Source organism: Oncorhynchus kisutch, linkage group LG11, assembly GCF_002021735.2.
Source record: "Oncorhynchus kisutch isolate 150728-3 linkage group LG11, Okis_V2, whole genome shotgun sequence".
In the NCBI taxonomy this organism is placed as follows: domain Eukaryota; kingdom Metazoa; phylum Chordata; class Actinopteri; order Salmoniformes; family Salmonidae; genus Oncorhynchus; species Oncorhynchus kisutch.
Window position 1 is genome coordinate 52,570,609 of NC_034184.2, and position 12,638 is coordinate 52,583,246.

Sequence of the window (12,638 nt, forward strand, 5' to 3'; positions counted from 1 at the left end):
AGAGGATAGAGCAGGCAGAGAGATCTGTCCTAATCAGCTGCCCTGCTAAAACCAACAACAAAAAGTTACTGAAGTATTTATCCAGACATGGAAATATCAACACATTTTATATAATATGTAAGTATTTCAGTTGTGCTAAGATATGAATCTACAAATCAACACGAATTTATGGAAACAAAAGCAATGCTGTTTGTATGTAATTACGGTATGATGGAAAATAGCATATCCAAAAATAACTGAACATAATTAAATTAATTGAAAATATTGTATTGTTAAGGGAGTAATTTATAAGGAGGTCTATATTTTCTCCTACACAATGTGGGAATTACCACCCCCTCTCAATACTAAACTGTGACCTAATGATATTGTCTAAAGTCTTAACAAAAAAGACTAGAACGCTTTATAAGAACCCGGTTTACCCTGATCAGGTTGGCTTTTTCCAACACCGGTACGGCGCTGATGGCAAACAAATAAAAGTATATAAAATGGGCTATGAGGACCTGCCAAACCCCTGCCATAGCTCTGTCCCTGGATGCTGAGAATGCATTTGATAGGGTGGAGTGGGGTTTCCTTTTTAAAGGCCTGGAGTCCGATGGATTTCGCCCCCACTTTATATGATGGATCAAAACCCTGTATTCCGGGGGCCAGTGCCACAGTTACCGCCAATGGAACTATTTCTAATCAATTCAGGCTCCATAGAGCCCCACAGTGCAGGTGTCATAATACCCATAAAACCTAGCGGTCAAACAGGGAAATGGTTCCAATCGTTTTCACACCATCTATCAAATAAAACTCCTGGAGTCTATAGAGTGAACCTTGGAGTAATATCATCTGACTCCATGCCGTGAAGAGAATATGGGAAATAGACTTGGACTGCGATATCACCAAGGCAGAATGGAATGAGGTTTTCGGCAGATGTCTCTAAAGCTAACGCAATCGAAAACGATACACCTTTACCATTCGACTCCTAGTAAGCTTCACAGGGTCGGTCTGAAGCCCACAGACGCCTGCTGCTGGAGATGTTCATCTGAAGAGGGGACTTATCTACATATGGTATGGGATTGTGAAAAAAATCGGGAGGTTTTGGACTGAACAGCCACAAAAACATGTGTAACCCTGGTCCTAACAGTTGTCAAAATAACTGTTGGGGCTACATCAAATATACTGTATACAGCTGGACTAATCGACCATATAATGTGTACATAATTTTAAGAACGCTTGCAAAGTACATTTTATATATTTATGAACACATTCTGCTAAATGTGCAAAAATGTGTACGATTATGTAAGAACAACAAATCTATAATGTCAATTGTCCTCAATATTATTTATTGTATTATTTTTTCATCTGTGTCTGAAACAAAAAATACAATCTAACTAAGATTTAAAAAAGCTCTATCTTTAATGTTTATTGAAAGGAGGTTGTCAAAGATAACTGGTGGAGTTTACCAGCAAGGAGAGCCTCACTTCACTACATGAAATGACCATTATCCCCAGCATCGACTATGAAGCTACAGTGCCTTTCGAGTCCAGATTGCTGTCCCTCAAAAAAACGGGTCCTGTAGACCTGTCTAACCGCCAGTCTGCCAGTCAGTGCCAACCACAGACAACCATCCCCATCAACGACCTCATACAGAGACTGTCCAAAGAGGACAGTGTAAGTCGACATGGACTCGTTTCTAAAATACTAGGCTGTCTGAAGTTGTCTAACTGACTAAATTAAGATTGCTAGAATGCAGATTAACATAGCAACATATATGATGTCCCTGAGAACACATATAGGTACAATGTCAGCTTTATTGCTAATTTAGGTAACAAACATTTATACCAAGACAAAGTTGAATATAAATTATAGAGATTTTAAGAGATCCGTTGCTTTAAGCACAAATATTGTTCATTCCCATGAGAACGCTGTGTCTGTCTTCTCTATATCTCAGACCAACAAATCACCTCCCTTACAGAGACATACCAGCTAACAGAAGAGAATGTCTGTGCTTCCTGGTCTGCTCGCTGCTGAACGGCATAGCTGCTGCATATTTCCCAGAACGCAACATTCTTCCCTCCTCCATGAACGGCTTCCGGAAGCTGGGCTGTGAACTAGACATGTTTCACGACCTGGATGACATCAATGGAAGGAATCTTAAGGTGAGGATGGGGATGGAGGAACCACATCGGGGTAGGGCACAACGTAGCAAAAGGTCTTGCAACGGAAAACAAAAATCTGTTTTGTTATTGAAATAAGTCCAGGTAGGAATCTAAAGGAGAAGGACATTTTAACCCTTTATACAAGGGGTGGGCAACTTTGATGGGGGTGGTGTGGCCCCTCATCATGAGGGGCCACAGTCAGAGCCAGCCCTAGTCTTTTGGGGGCCGTAAGTGAAGCAGAACATTTTAGCGGCCCCCCTCCTGACAGTGGAGAGAGTTTTTAAGGTAATGTCCTACAATTCTTGGTCACTGATAAGCGCCTAAATTGGAACTTACTGGCTATACTGTAACATACTGTATATATAACGTCCCTTTATAGCGCTGTATGGGATTCAACTGACAGCCGTTCGAAACGTGTGTATCATGCACAACAAAAATATGCTACTTTTGGAAATATTTTGTTGTCTGAGTGAGGATGAGACATGAAGGATGAGACGTTGAAGATTATAATAAATACCGCTTTGATGTTGTAAAAGCAAACCACACGCCCATCAGTCCAAATGTGCATTTGAAAACTGTCATTTAACAATATCAACAATTATGATTGCTATGTTTGATGTACAGTTACAAGGATGACACGCATCTGTCTAAAGAGCCTTGTGAGAAAGCCTAACACTGTAAAATTGTTTTTTATAACGTAGCTGGTAATACAACAAGCTTTCAAATGATGCTCATCTGATCCAGATTTCCATTTTATAATGGGAGAGATTTTGGATTGCATAAACAACAACAGTAATTTTGCGATGGTGTGGCAGGGATGTGTTCCAAACAAAAAACGCCAATTGTGCTTGCTTCAGTTCCTCACATGCAAAGCACCTTAATTGTTGAAGGCACTTTCCTTGAGTCATAAACGTGTATGGAAATTACTTAGGAACTGTGCACAGTTTGGAGAGGCGTGTGGCCACTTGGAGACACCAGTTAGACCTCTCATTCAAACTCTTGTAATATTTTTTTCTTATGTTACACCTACCCCAAAATTACCATGAATATTCTTATTATATTACTGGTTTCACATTTCGTTATTGACAAATGCTGCGAAAAGTACAGCAAATGTAAAATGCACATAACATCAACAGTGTAATGTTTGGATTCAGTCTTGTCAGGTGAACTGTTGTCACCTTTGGTCTGATAATTTCCTAAGTGTTCTCTTTCAATTGCTACCATGGTCATGCATATGTTTTTATAGTTCTCCTGTTAGAAACATTTCAATTTGTCCCAACCCATATTTGACAATTTCCACAAGTGTGAAGGGTTAAGATAGAATCACTTTAGGGGTGTTTCCCAAGAGCTTCATAGCACTGATCATATGGACAATATATGCCTTGTACTACAAAGCTTTCAGGAAACTCACTCCAAGGGGTCTCTTCCTTTAATTACCAATTTTGACCTAGGGTTGTTTTCATATCATAAAACAGCTGTTGAGAGATTGGTCGCGTGTTTCTGCTGCATACACTCTCCTTTTAATTACATGTCCTTTTGTTTACATCTTTACAATAACTCATGTATGAGAGGAGATCAAGCACCTTGTTAAACCAGACCCCTACTGTCACTCTGTTGTTGTGCTGTATAACATTTGTTCAGGCAGGGGGGGGGGGGACTCCCTATAGAAAATGTGTTTACCTTGATGTAGTGTGGGAAAAGCCCTGTAGGAAGCCCACTGAGCCTGAGGTCCTTATCAGTCTCTCTCTCTCTCTCTCTCTCTCCGGGTAAACAACAGGCTGATAAAAAAAGAGGTGAGAGATGCACGCAGTGCTACAAATCACCACTTCCTCTTCTGTAGACAAGGCTGTTCAGTAGAAATGTAAGACCCTCATGTATGAAGAGCGCCTGCAGAGCTTGTCAAAGTTGTATATTTTCTATGTGAATGTTGAGTGTCACTCTGACTTCCAAAAATGTACTCAAAGGCCTAGGAGATTGAAAGATGCAGGGTTATGCACTTTCGTGTATTTTCGTGTATATGCCGTCGACATATCTTTTTCAGCCTTGGCCCGCCATCTTCACTCGCATACTCACTGTGATCCTATGCATTTAGAGCCCATGTTTCCGTAATTAAAAATGCTGTTCAATAAATGGTCGTGTCTCATCTGCCCGGCCAAAAGCAGGTACCAGACAAAGAGGTCTGAGCGGGCGGCGACCCAGAGTATCCTGTCTGTGATTGGGGAGTGTGTAGACCAGTTTGGGACCTGGCGTCGGGGTGCAGAAGATCCTCAACGCTCGCTGTCCCCTGGTCCGCTTCACCCACCGACCATTAGGGTTCCAGTGTGACCTCACAGCCAATAGGTAAGACAAAGACACACATATGGACTTGTTTCCACAGATACACACATGCTGACAGACATGTACGCATGCATGATAGCACGCAGACACACACACACACACACACTGAAGAGTCACTGAGCAAACTCCATTATTGGTGTAATCCGTCTCAAATACATCATCAGTATGATTAAATCAGAAAGCCTTCTATAAAAGCTTGTCCTGTTCCTGTTAAACAATTGTGAGTTCTACTTCTATATAAGTAACCAATTTGTTAGGATTTTGAATTGTTGAAGTTGTTTAAAGTTCACCTGTTCACATAACTATTAATCACCGTTTAAATGTCAGTTGCAGTTTGTCATTTTGCTCTAATGCTTCATAGAAACTCTGTTGCCTTTCAAAACCTACTGGTGTTGCACAAAGCAAACTGAAACTCAAGTTGCGTAGAAGGAGAGAGAGCAGGAGAGAGACGGAGAGAGCGCAGAAGATCGATGGGTCATGTGTTTCACTTCTTCTTTCCTTGGGACTAAGGGTTTCTGTGGTCTCTAAAGTTAGCCTGAGAGTGAAGCAGCCAGATACACACACCTGCTAATGATTAGAAACAAACACATCCACGCCTCAGTTTGTAATGAAATCGAGTAGGGTAGAGTGGAGACACCCTGACTGTGTGTTTATGTTAAAAACATTGAAGAGTATGGTTATACACAGTTTGTCATCCTTGCAAAACAGAGGGATGTCTGTGGAACTTGTTCAGTTTATGTCTCAGTTGTTGAATCTTATGTTCATACAAATATTTACACGTTAAGTTTGCTGAAAATAAACGCAGTTGACAGCGAGAGGACATTTATTTTTTTGCTGAGTTTAGTAGTAGCAGTAGGTATTACCCTGTTAGGGATAGGGGGCAGCATTTTCACTTTGGATGAATTGTGTGCCCATAGTGAACTGCATCCTACTCTGTCCTAGATGCTAATATATGCATATTATTATTACTATTGGATAGAAAACACTCTGAAGTTTCTAAAACGGTTTGAATTATGTCTGTGAGTATAACAGAACTCATAGGGCGGGCAAATTTCCAAACAGGAAGTGGAAATTCTGGGGCTGGTTGAATTTCAAGTCATCGCCTATTCACATCTAAACAAGATATGGATATGTTCGCATTTCCTACGCCTTCCACTAGATGCCAACAGTCAGTAGAATGTGGAATGAAGCCTCTAGTGTTATTATTTGTTCCCTGGTCCTATAAGAGCTCTTTGTCACTTCCCACGAGCCGGGTCGTGACCACAACTCACACTCATTCTTATGTTTAATAAATATATTGTATGTGTGTGTGTGGCAGGCTTACAATGATGGCAAAAAACAACATTTGAGAGTGCGCTGACCCTGGTGCTAGAGGGGGTACCAGCTGGAGGTTGAATATTTGAAGGGGTATGGGCCTATAAAAAGGTTGGGAACCACTGCCATTGATGACCATGGTATGCAGACATTACAATTCATTCACACATGGAGCAAGAAGGTGCTATATCGGCCTCTTGAGGTCTGATGATTGAAATGCAGGGGGGGGGGGGGGGGGGGGGGGACTACCTAAGCCCCTGTCCCTTGACCAGAGCATACATACTAATATTTTGTATACATTTGATTTCCACATTAAAACAGGTTTATTGATCATTATAATTGTGGTATTTGTTATCATACTCTTTGGGATTCCTTTCAGAGCAACTGCTGCAGGAGTTCTTTGAGTTCTACGGAACCTTCACATTCGGGCGCATGTCCATGCACAACAGAAAGGTAGCAGGCACACACAGCCCATTCTGATTGAATTAGTACCAAGTCATTCTATGTTGATTGGACACAAGATGAGGGTGCTGCACTTTTGCACTTTTGTTTCATGGTCGTAGTTTATAATTGGCGGGGGAAAAAGGACTGCAGATACTATCAGAACCAGATTGGAGAGTTAGCTAACGGCGTTTGAGATCTTTCATTGGCTAGCTCTCCCTAGTCGCAGGGCTGAGAGCCAAGAGGGGAAGCTGTTGGTAATAAAGTGGGTTTTTGGTGGATCAAACACACACACACCAGCATCGCACGAATGTCTCTCCGTGCCAGCTAAGACTACAGCTGTCAGAGGACTGTGTGATTGATAGTTGCTCCTCTCCTCTACCCATCTCCAATTAACACAATAGGCAGTTCATCACACTTGATAAGAAAACATAATCCACACGTTTATTCAATTTTAGACATGTACGTGTTCATTTAGTTACAGTTCACCCAGTTTGTTTTTCATTTAATTCCTTTGCAGGCCAAGGTTGTCCCAAATGGCACCCTATTCTCTGTATAGTAGGGATGTGCATCTTTCCCTTTCAAGACGATTCAATACGTATCTAGATAGATGGGCTCCGATATGATACAGGAACGATACATTTTAGTTTGAAATGATTCCGTGCGATTCTCTTTGATTAGAGAATGAATCGATACGATATGATTCGATGCACTAACATTTGTTGCATAAACACACTCATTTTCCATTCAAATATAAGTCTGATGCTGATGGAGCTCATGAGCTAAGCCTCTGAGCTGGATCGGTCTGAGCTGACTTGTGTGTGTAAATTATGTTTGTCTATGGTGTATACTATGTATGTACCTGATCTGACCCATAGGGGGAGACAAGGCATCTACCACCCCACTATCAGATTAAGGGGGACTATGTAGCCTTTGGTTCTGAAATCACCATCACCCACTAATTAACTTGTACATTTAGCAGATAGTGTTTGAGCTAGCAATGTATCAATATTCATCATTTACAAATGAACTATGACATAACCAATTGATATATAGCACAATTTTGGATTTCACCCCCATCTCAAAATCGAAGGGTTTTGACCGTTTTGGAAGATTTTGGTGAACTTTTTTTCTCCACATTTTAGCCGTGCGGTGTTAGTCACAGATGCCTTAAAAAATATAAATATTGTAAGGGCGGGGAACAGAAACCAATCAGTATCTGGTGTGACGACCACCATTTGCCTCATTGCAGTGCGACAAATCTCCCTCGCATAGAGTTAATCAGGCTGTTGATTGTGGTCCTTGGAATGTTGTCCCATTCCTCTTCAAGGGCTGTGAGAAGTTACTGGATATTGGTGGGAACTGGAACACGATGTCGTACACGTCGATCCAGAGCATCCCAAACATGCTCAATGGGTGACATGTCGGGTATGCAGGCCATGGAAGAGAGTATGCAGGCCATGGAAGAGCTGGGATATCCAGGAATTGTGTACAGATCCTTGCAACATGGGGCTGTGAATTATACTGAAACGTGAGGTTATGGCGGCGGATGAATGGCACAACAATGGGCCACAGGATCTCATGGCATCTTTGTGCATTAAAATTGCCATCGATAAAATGCAATTGTGTTCGTTGTCCGTATTTTATGCCTGCCCATACCATAATCCCACCACCATGGGTTCACAACGTTAACATCAGCAAACCACTCGCCCACACGACGTCATACACTCTGTCTGCCATCTGCCTGGTCCAGATGAAACGAGATTCATCCATAAAGAGCACACTTCGATGGCCACTGGCACGCTGGAGAAGGTGAGAATTTGCCCACTAAAGTCGGTTACGACAATGAACTGCAGTCAGGCCCTGGTGAGGATGACAAGCACAAAGATGAGCTTTCCCAAGACGGTTCCTGACAGTTTGTGCAGAAATTATTTGTTTGTGCAAACCCACAGTTTCGCCAGCTGTCCGGGCTTCTGGTCCCAGATGATCCCGCCGGTGAAGAAGCCAGGTGTGGAGGTCCTGGGCTGGCGTGGTTACACGTGGTCTGCAGTTGTGAGGCACTGCCAAATTCTCTTAAACGATTCTCAATTCTCTTGCAACAGCTCTGGTGGACATTCCTGCAGTCAGCATGCCAATTGCACTTGAGACATCTGTGGCATTGTGTGACAAAACTGCACATTTTAGAGTGGCCTTCTATTGTCCCCAGCACAAGGAGCACCTATGTAATGAGCACGCTGTTTAATCAGCTTCTTGATATGCCACACCTGTCAAATGGATGGATTATTTTGGCAAAAGGAGAAATGCTCACTAACAGGGATGTAAACATTTTTAGAGAAATAAGCTTTTTGTTTGTATAAAACATTTCCGGGATTTTCTATTTCAGCTGATGAAATATGGGACCAACACTTGTTGCGTTTATATTTTTGTTCAGTATAAATCAATGACTGTCAACACAGTTGCATGCTTTTAGTTTGACACTGAAGGATAAGACGCATCAGTTATCACAAAGGATTAGGTGTTGTCTCAAGGTCGAAAGAAAGTAATATGAGCAAAACATGTTAGTTTATCGCGATTCATGTTTGAAAAATAATCTGGGGTCTGTGGACCAATGCAGTCCACAGACCCCAGATTAAACAGATTAAACATTTGAATCGCAGGCTGATGTGTAATCGTTACATCCCTACTATATAGTGAGCTACTTTTGACCAGGGCCCATAGGGAATGCCATTTAGGATGCAGGCCTCTGTTGTACATCATCTCCTCATTGCCCCTGAGAGTAAAAATATTGTAAGGACGTTAAACCCAGGGTGAGGTGTGTGTGTGTGTGTGTGAGAACCCAGGGTCAGGACTGAAGTATTAAAGGAAGGCCTGTAGGAAGACTTGTGGTCATGGCCTCTGCATATAATCTTTCACCAGTAGAGAAACCACCATTAATCATCTTTACTGTGTACTGCGTCTCTCCTGTCTCCCTCCTCTCCCACACTCTCCTATTCCCTGTCTTCTGTCTCTCTCCCTGGCCCTCTTGCTCTCCTGCCCTCTTACCCTCTCTCTTTCCCTCTCCTGCCCTTTCTCCCTCCCTCTCCCTGGCCCTCTCTCCTCTCTCTACCCCTTTCCCTCTCTCGCTCCTGGCACTCTCCCTCTGCCCTGATGACTTTATGGTCCATGGTCATCTCTCCATCCCATGGAGCTGGAGGCTCCATCTCTGTTTCTCCATCCATTCAGCCTTTTTACAACCCCCGGCTTAGGGGATAGAGTATTTAGGTATTGCATGCCATGCATGCCCTGGGTTCAAATAGTGTTTGATTTATTTCAAATACTTTGAGGGGTACAATTGAGCTTGCCTGGGGTATTAGATTTGAGGCGTTTACACCTTTGGGACTATTCCATTGTTTCCATTGCATCAGGCAAGTTCAATCAGGTGCAGCGAAAGCGTTTAAAAGAAAACAAATGCTATTTGAACCCAGGTGCTTGCATGGAACCTTGGAGTGCTCTGGAGATAGATCTTTTACCGAGGTTTTTATTGTCTGTGTGACAGTTACAGAATAGTACAGAGTCACAAATGGAACCCAATTCAATATAGTGCACTACTTTTCCAAAGCAGCAATGGTCTAGCCTAGGACACTGGAATCGCCAAAGAGTTAGCAAGATGGCAGAAACAGATCTTGGACCAGGCTAGTGATGTTGTGGTATGATTGATGATTGAACCTGTGTCTACCCTGCTGGTGCTGCCCCCAGGCCCGTTCATCACAGCTAGGTTGACACTATTTGCGTCCCAAATGGCACCCTATTTCCTACACACTGCACTACTTTTGACCAGAGCCCTATGGAGCCTGGTTTAAAAGTAGTAGGGAATAGGGTGCCATTTGGGACAGAGCCTGCTAGCGAATGAAGAGATGAGATGTAACAGCCAGACCCTTTATAACTGGGTCCAGGTGGCCTACATAACAGCAACAACACCTAAGATAGATGGACCATTTCTAAAGCCAGTGTGTTTTTATGTTTTGTCACCCCTCTCTTTCTCACTCCCACCGTCTTTTAATCTCTTACGTTCTCCCCCACTCTTCTCTTTGCTCGCTCTCACACAGGGCAGAGAGCAGAACAAACCTGAGGTCTCTCCCTTCACATCCAGAACCCCTTCAAGCCAGCGCTGAACGTCAGTAAGCACGTTAACAGAACACAGCCGGAGCACTTTGTGGCGTTGAGTCGGGAGAGTGCCTGGATGATGCAGCAGCGGGAGTTCAAAGTACCGCACAGCAGCGGCAGTAACGGGACCGGTATCAGGTACAATGCTCCCTGGGGCTTGGCTGTGCTCCTCATGCACTCCGTCTCCCAGGCGGCCAGCAAGAGGCTCGAGATCCTGCTGGAGTCTCTAAAGAACAGGGAGGAGAAGAAGACGGGCAACAGTATCAACACCACGAGGAAAAAGAGCTAGAGGAGAAGATTCATTGTGTTTGTGGGTATCCGTCTGAGCCCAGGCGAGATGCAGAATCACTTATTTCGATCAGTAGTCATTTGGGATGCAAAATTATTTGTAGATCACTCATACTGTGCACTCTGCACACGGTTTTGTAGACCATCACCACTAGATGGCACTGGTGAGGTATAAGTCCAAGGGCAACACGCACTTAAAGTCCTACCCTTAAAGACACCACATTAGTGGACTTATGAGCCGAGCCAAGCTGTACTGAGCTGGCCTGTTTAGACATCCGCTATGGTAGCTGGAACTGTCCTGACGAAAATATAGAAGCTGGCGCAGTATGGTTTGGATTGGCATGATTGTGTGAAATGGGGTATAAATGTTTCCGTGACCAGATGCTCTTGATAAGAAAGGACTTATTTACTCTCCATGCCAACCTTTGCAAATAATGTACTTAAAGAAGATATTAACTTCTAGCATCTGACTATACATCTTTTTGTTTGTTTACGTTACATCAAATGTTTTCAGATGTTTTTTATTAAATCAGTGTCACAAAATTGACTTTTATACCAAAATGAAAACAGTATTTTGAAATGTGTGGTGGATAAGGAACAGTCTGACATTTGTTATTTCAAGATTCAACTTTTACCGTCAACTGTCCAAAAACAACGATGCATCCTTGCTAGTCAGTCCATATTTAAACAGTCCATACCGTTGCTCATCAAGTCAGTTGTCTGGAGGAGAGAGGAGCCAGCGGCGTGGTTAGTCTGTAAAATGGATGGACCTCTTCCCGGCTACTCGTTGAGCTAACATGTCAAATATTTGGATATAGAGAGTAGGCACATTCCATTTTAAACACAAGTCTTTAGTTTTCTCGGTGGAGACTGAAAGAAAGAGGCCTTAACTTTGTTTCCAGATCTGCTCATAATCCTTTATTGCCAATTTGGATGTAGGCATTTCCAACCCAAACCTTAATGATAAGTTCAGTGAACGGAGTACACAAGGCCAAGATAATGTACGTTTTTTTTTTAAATCAAAACTTCTTGCCACCTAAGCACTCTCTGTGAATGAACCCTACCACTGAATAGTTTGCCGTTAGGGAGAAGGAATGAGTGCCTTTTCCACTTACGGTAAGTTTCTGCCTCCTTTGCAGTTCTTCAAACCATAAAGGTACTACTGTAGGTCTTTCCATTTGTGCTTGTATGTTTGAGGGAGCAAAAGTTTGGGTATATTTGAGAGAGTGAGCGAGTGACAGAATATGAGTGGCTTTAGCAACGAGCGTCCCAGGAGAAGGTGGTTCAGGAGCAGGAGTGTGTGGTGGCCCCACAGCTGTTATTCCACTCTGTGCAGCATGAGGTCAGGGGGTGAAGGGATCCAGTTTGAAAAGTTCCTGCCATGGGGGCACAGCGACGGGAAGGAGAGGAGCGCCCGCTGCCGCCTCAAAAACATACATTACATTATAGGATGGCTTTGAATTTTTCTTCTCTACCCCTTCCCTCTGAGTAACTAGGTTAAGAGAGCGCTTGTGTGTCAGAGGTTGGTTCAGGAGGGTGCAACTGTACCAAACACTCTAAAATAAATGAATTATGTAGAATAGAACTGATCTGATTCTGTCCTGTACCTAAATATGGCTATGGTTTACTATTAGGCATTTATTCATACAAGGGAACAATGATTTAGCATGACAAACTCTACTCTTGTATTTATCACTAGGTAGGTACTGTAGGTATTCATGTGTAATTACAATCCTAGGTTTTGACCATTTGTGGACATGAACCAAGACTTCCTGTACAGAGAGGTGGCAAGGTCAGGGTCAAAGTAATGTTATACCTTCTCTAATTGTCTACCTATGTTATGTAACTGACTAGTTATTCCGTTCCAGAGATGAGTATCTAGCCCACCCGAGTGTCTCTGTCTCAAATGGCACCCTATTCCCTTTACAGTGCACTTCTTTTGACCAGTGCCCTATGGGCCATTTGGGACAC

At 42.9% G+C, this 12,638-nt stretch overlaps 1 long non-coding RNA gene across 2 annotated transcripts; it reads left to right on the forward strand.

Moving 5' to 3' along the window:
- Positions 1-49: 49 nt before the first annotated feature.
- On the forward strand, positions 50-11,129 carry LOC109899547 (uncharacterized). 2 transcript variants are annotated; one of them, XR_004211686.1, is made up of 4 exons: positions 50-1,656; positions 1,961-2,144; positions 4,304-4,484; positions 10,322-11,129. It is a non-coding gene; the product is annotated as an uncharacterized LOC109899547 (long non-coding RNA). The 2 variants fall into 2 exon arrangements; XR_004211685.1 differs by having other exon boundaries at positions 4,307-4,484.
- Positions 11,130-12,638: the final 1,509 nt, after the last annotated feature.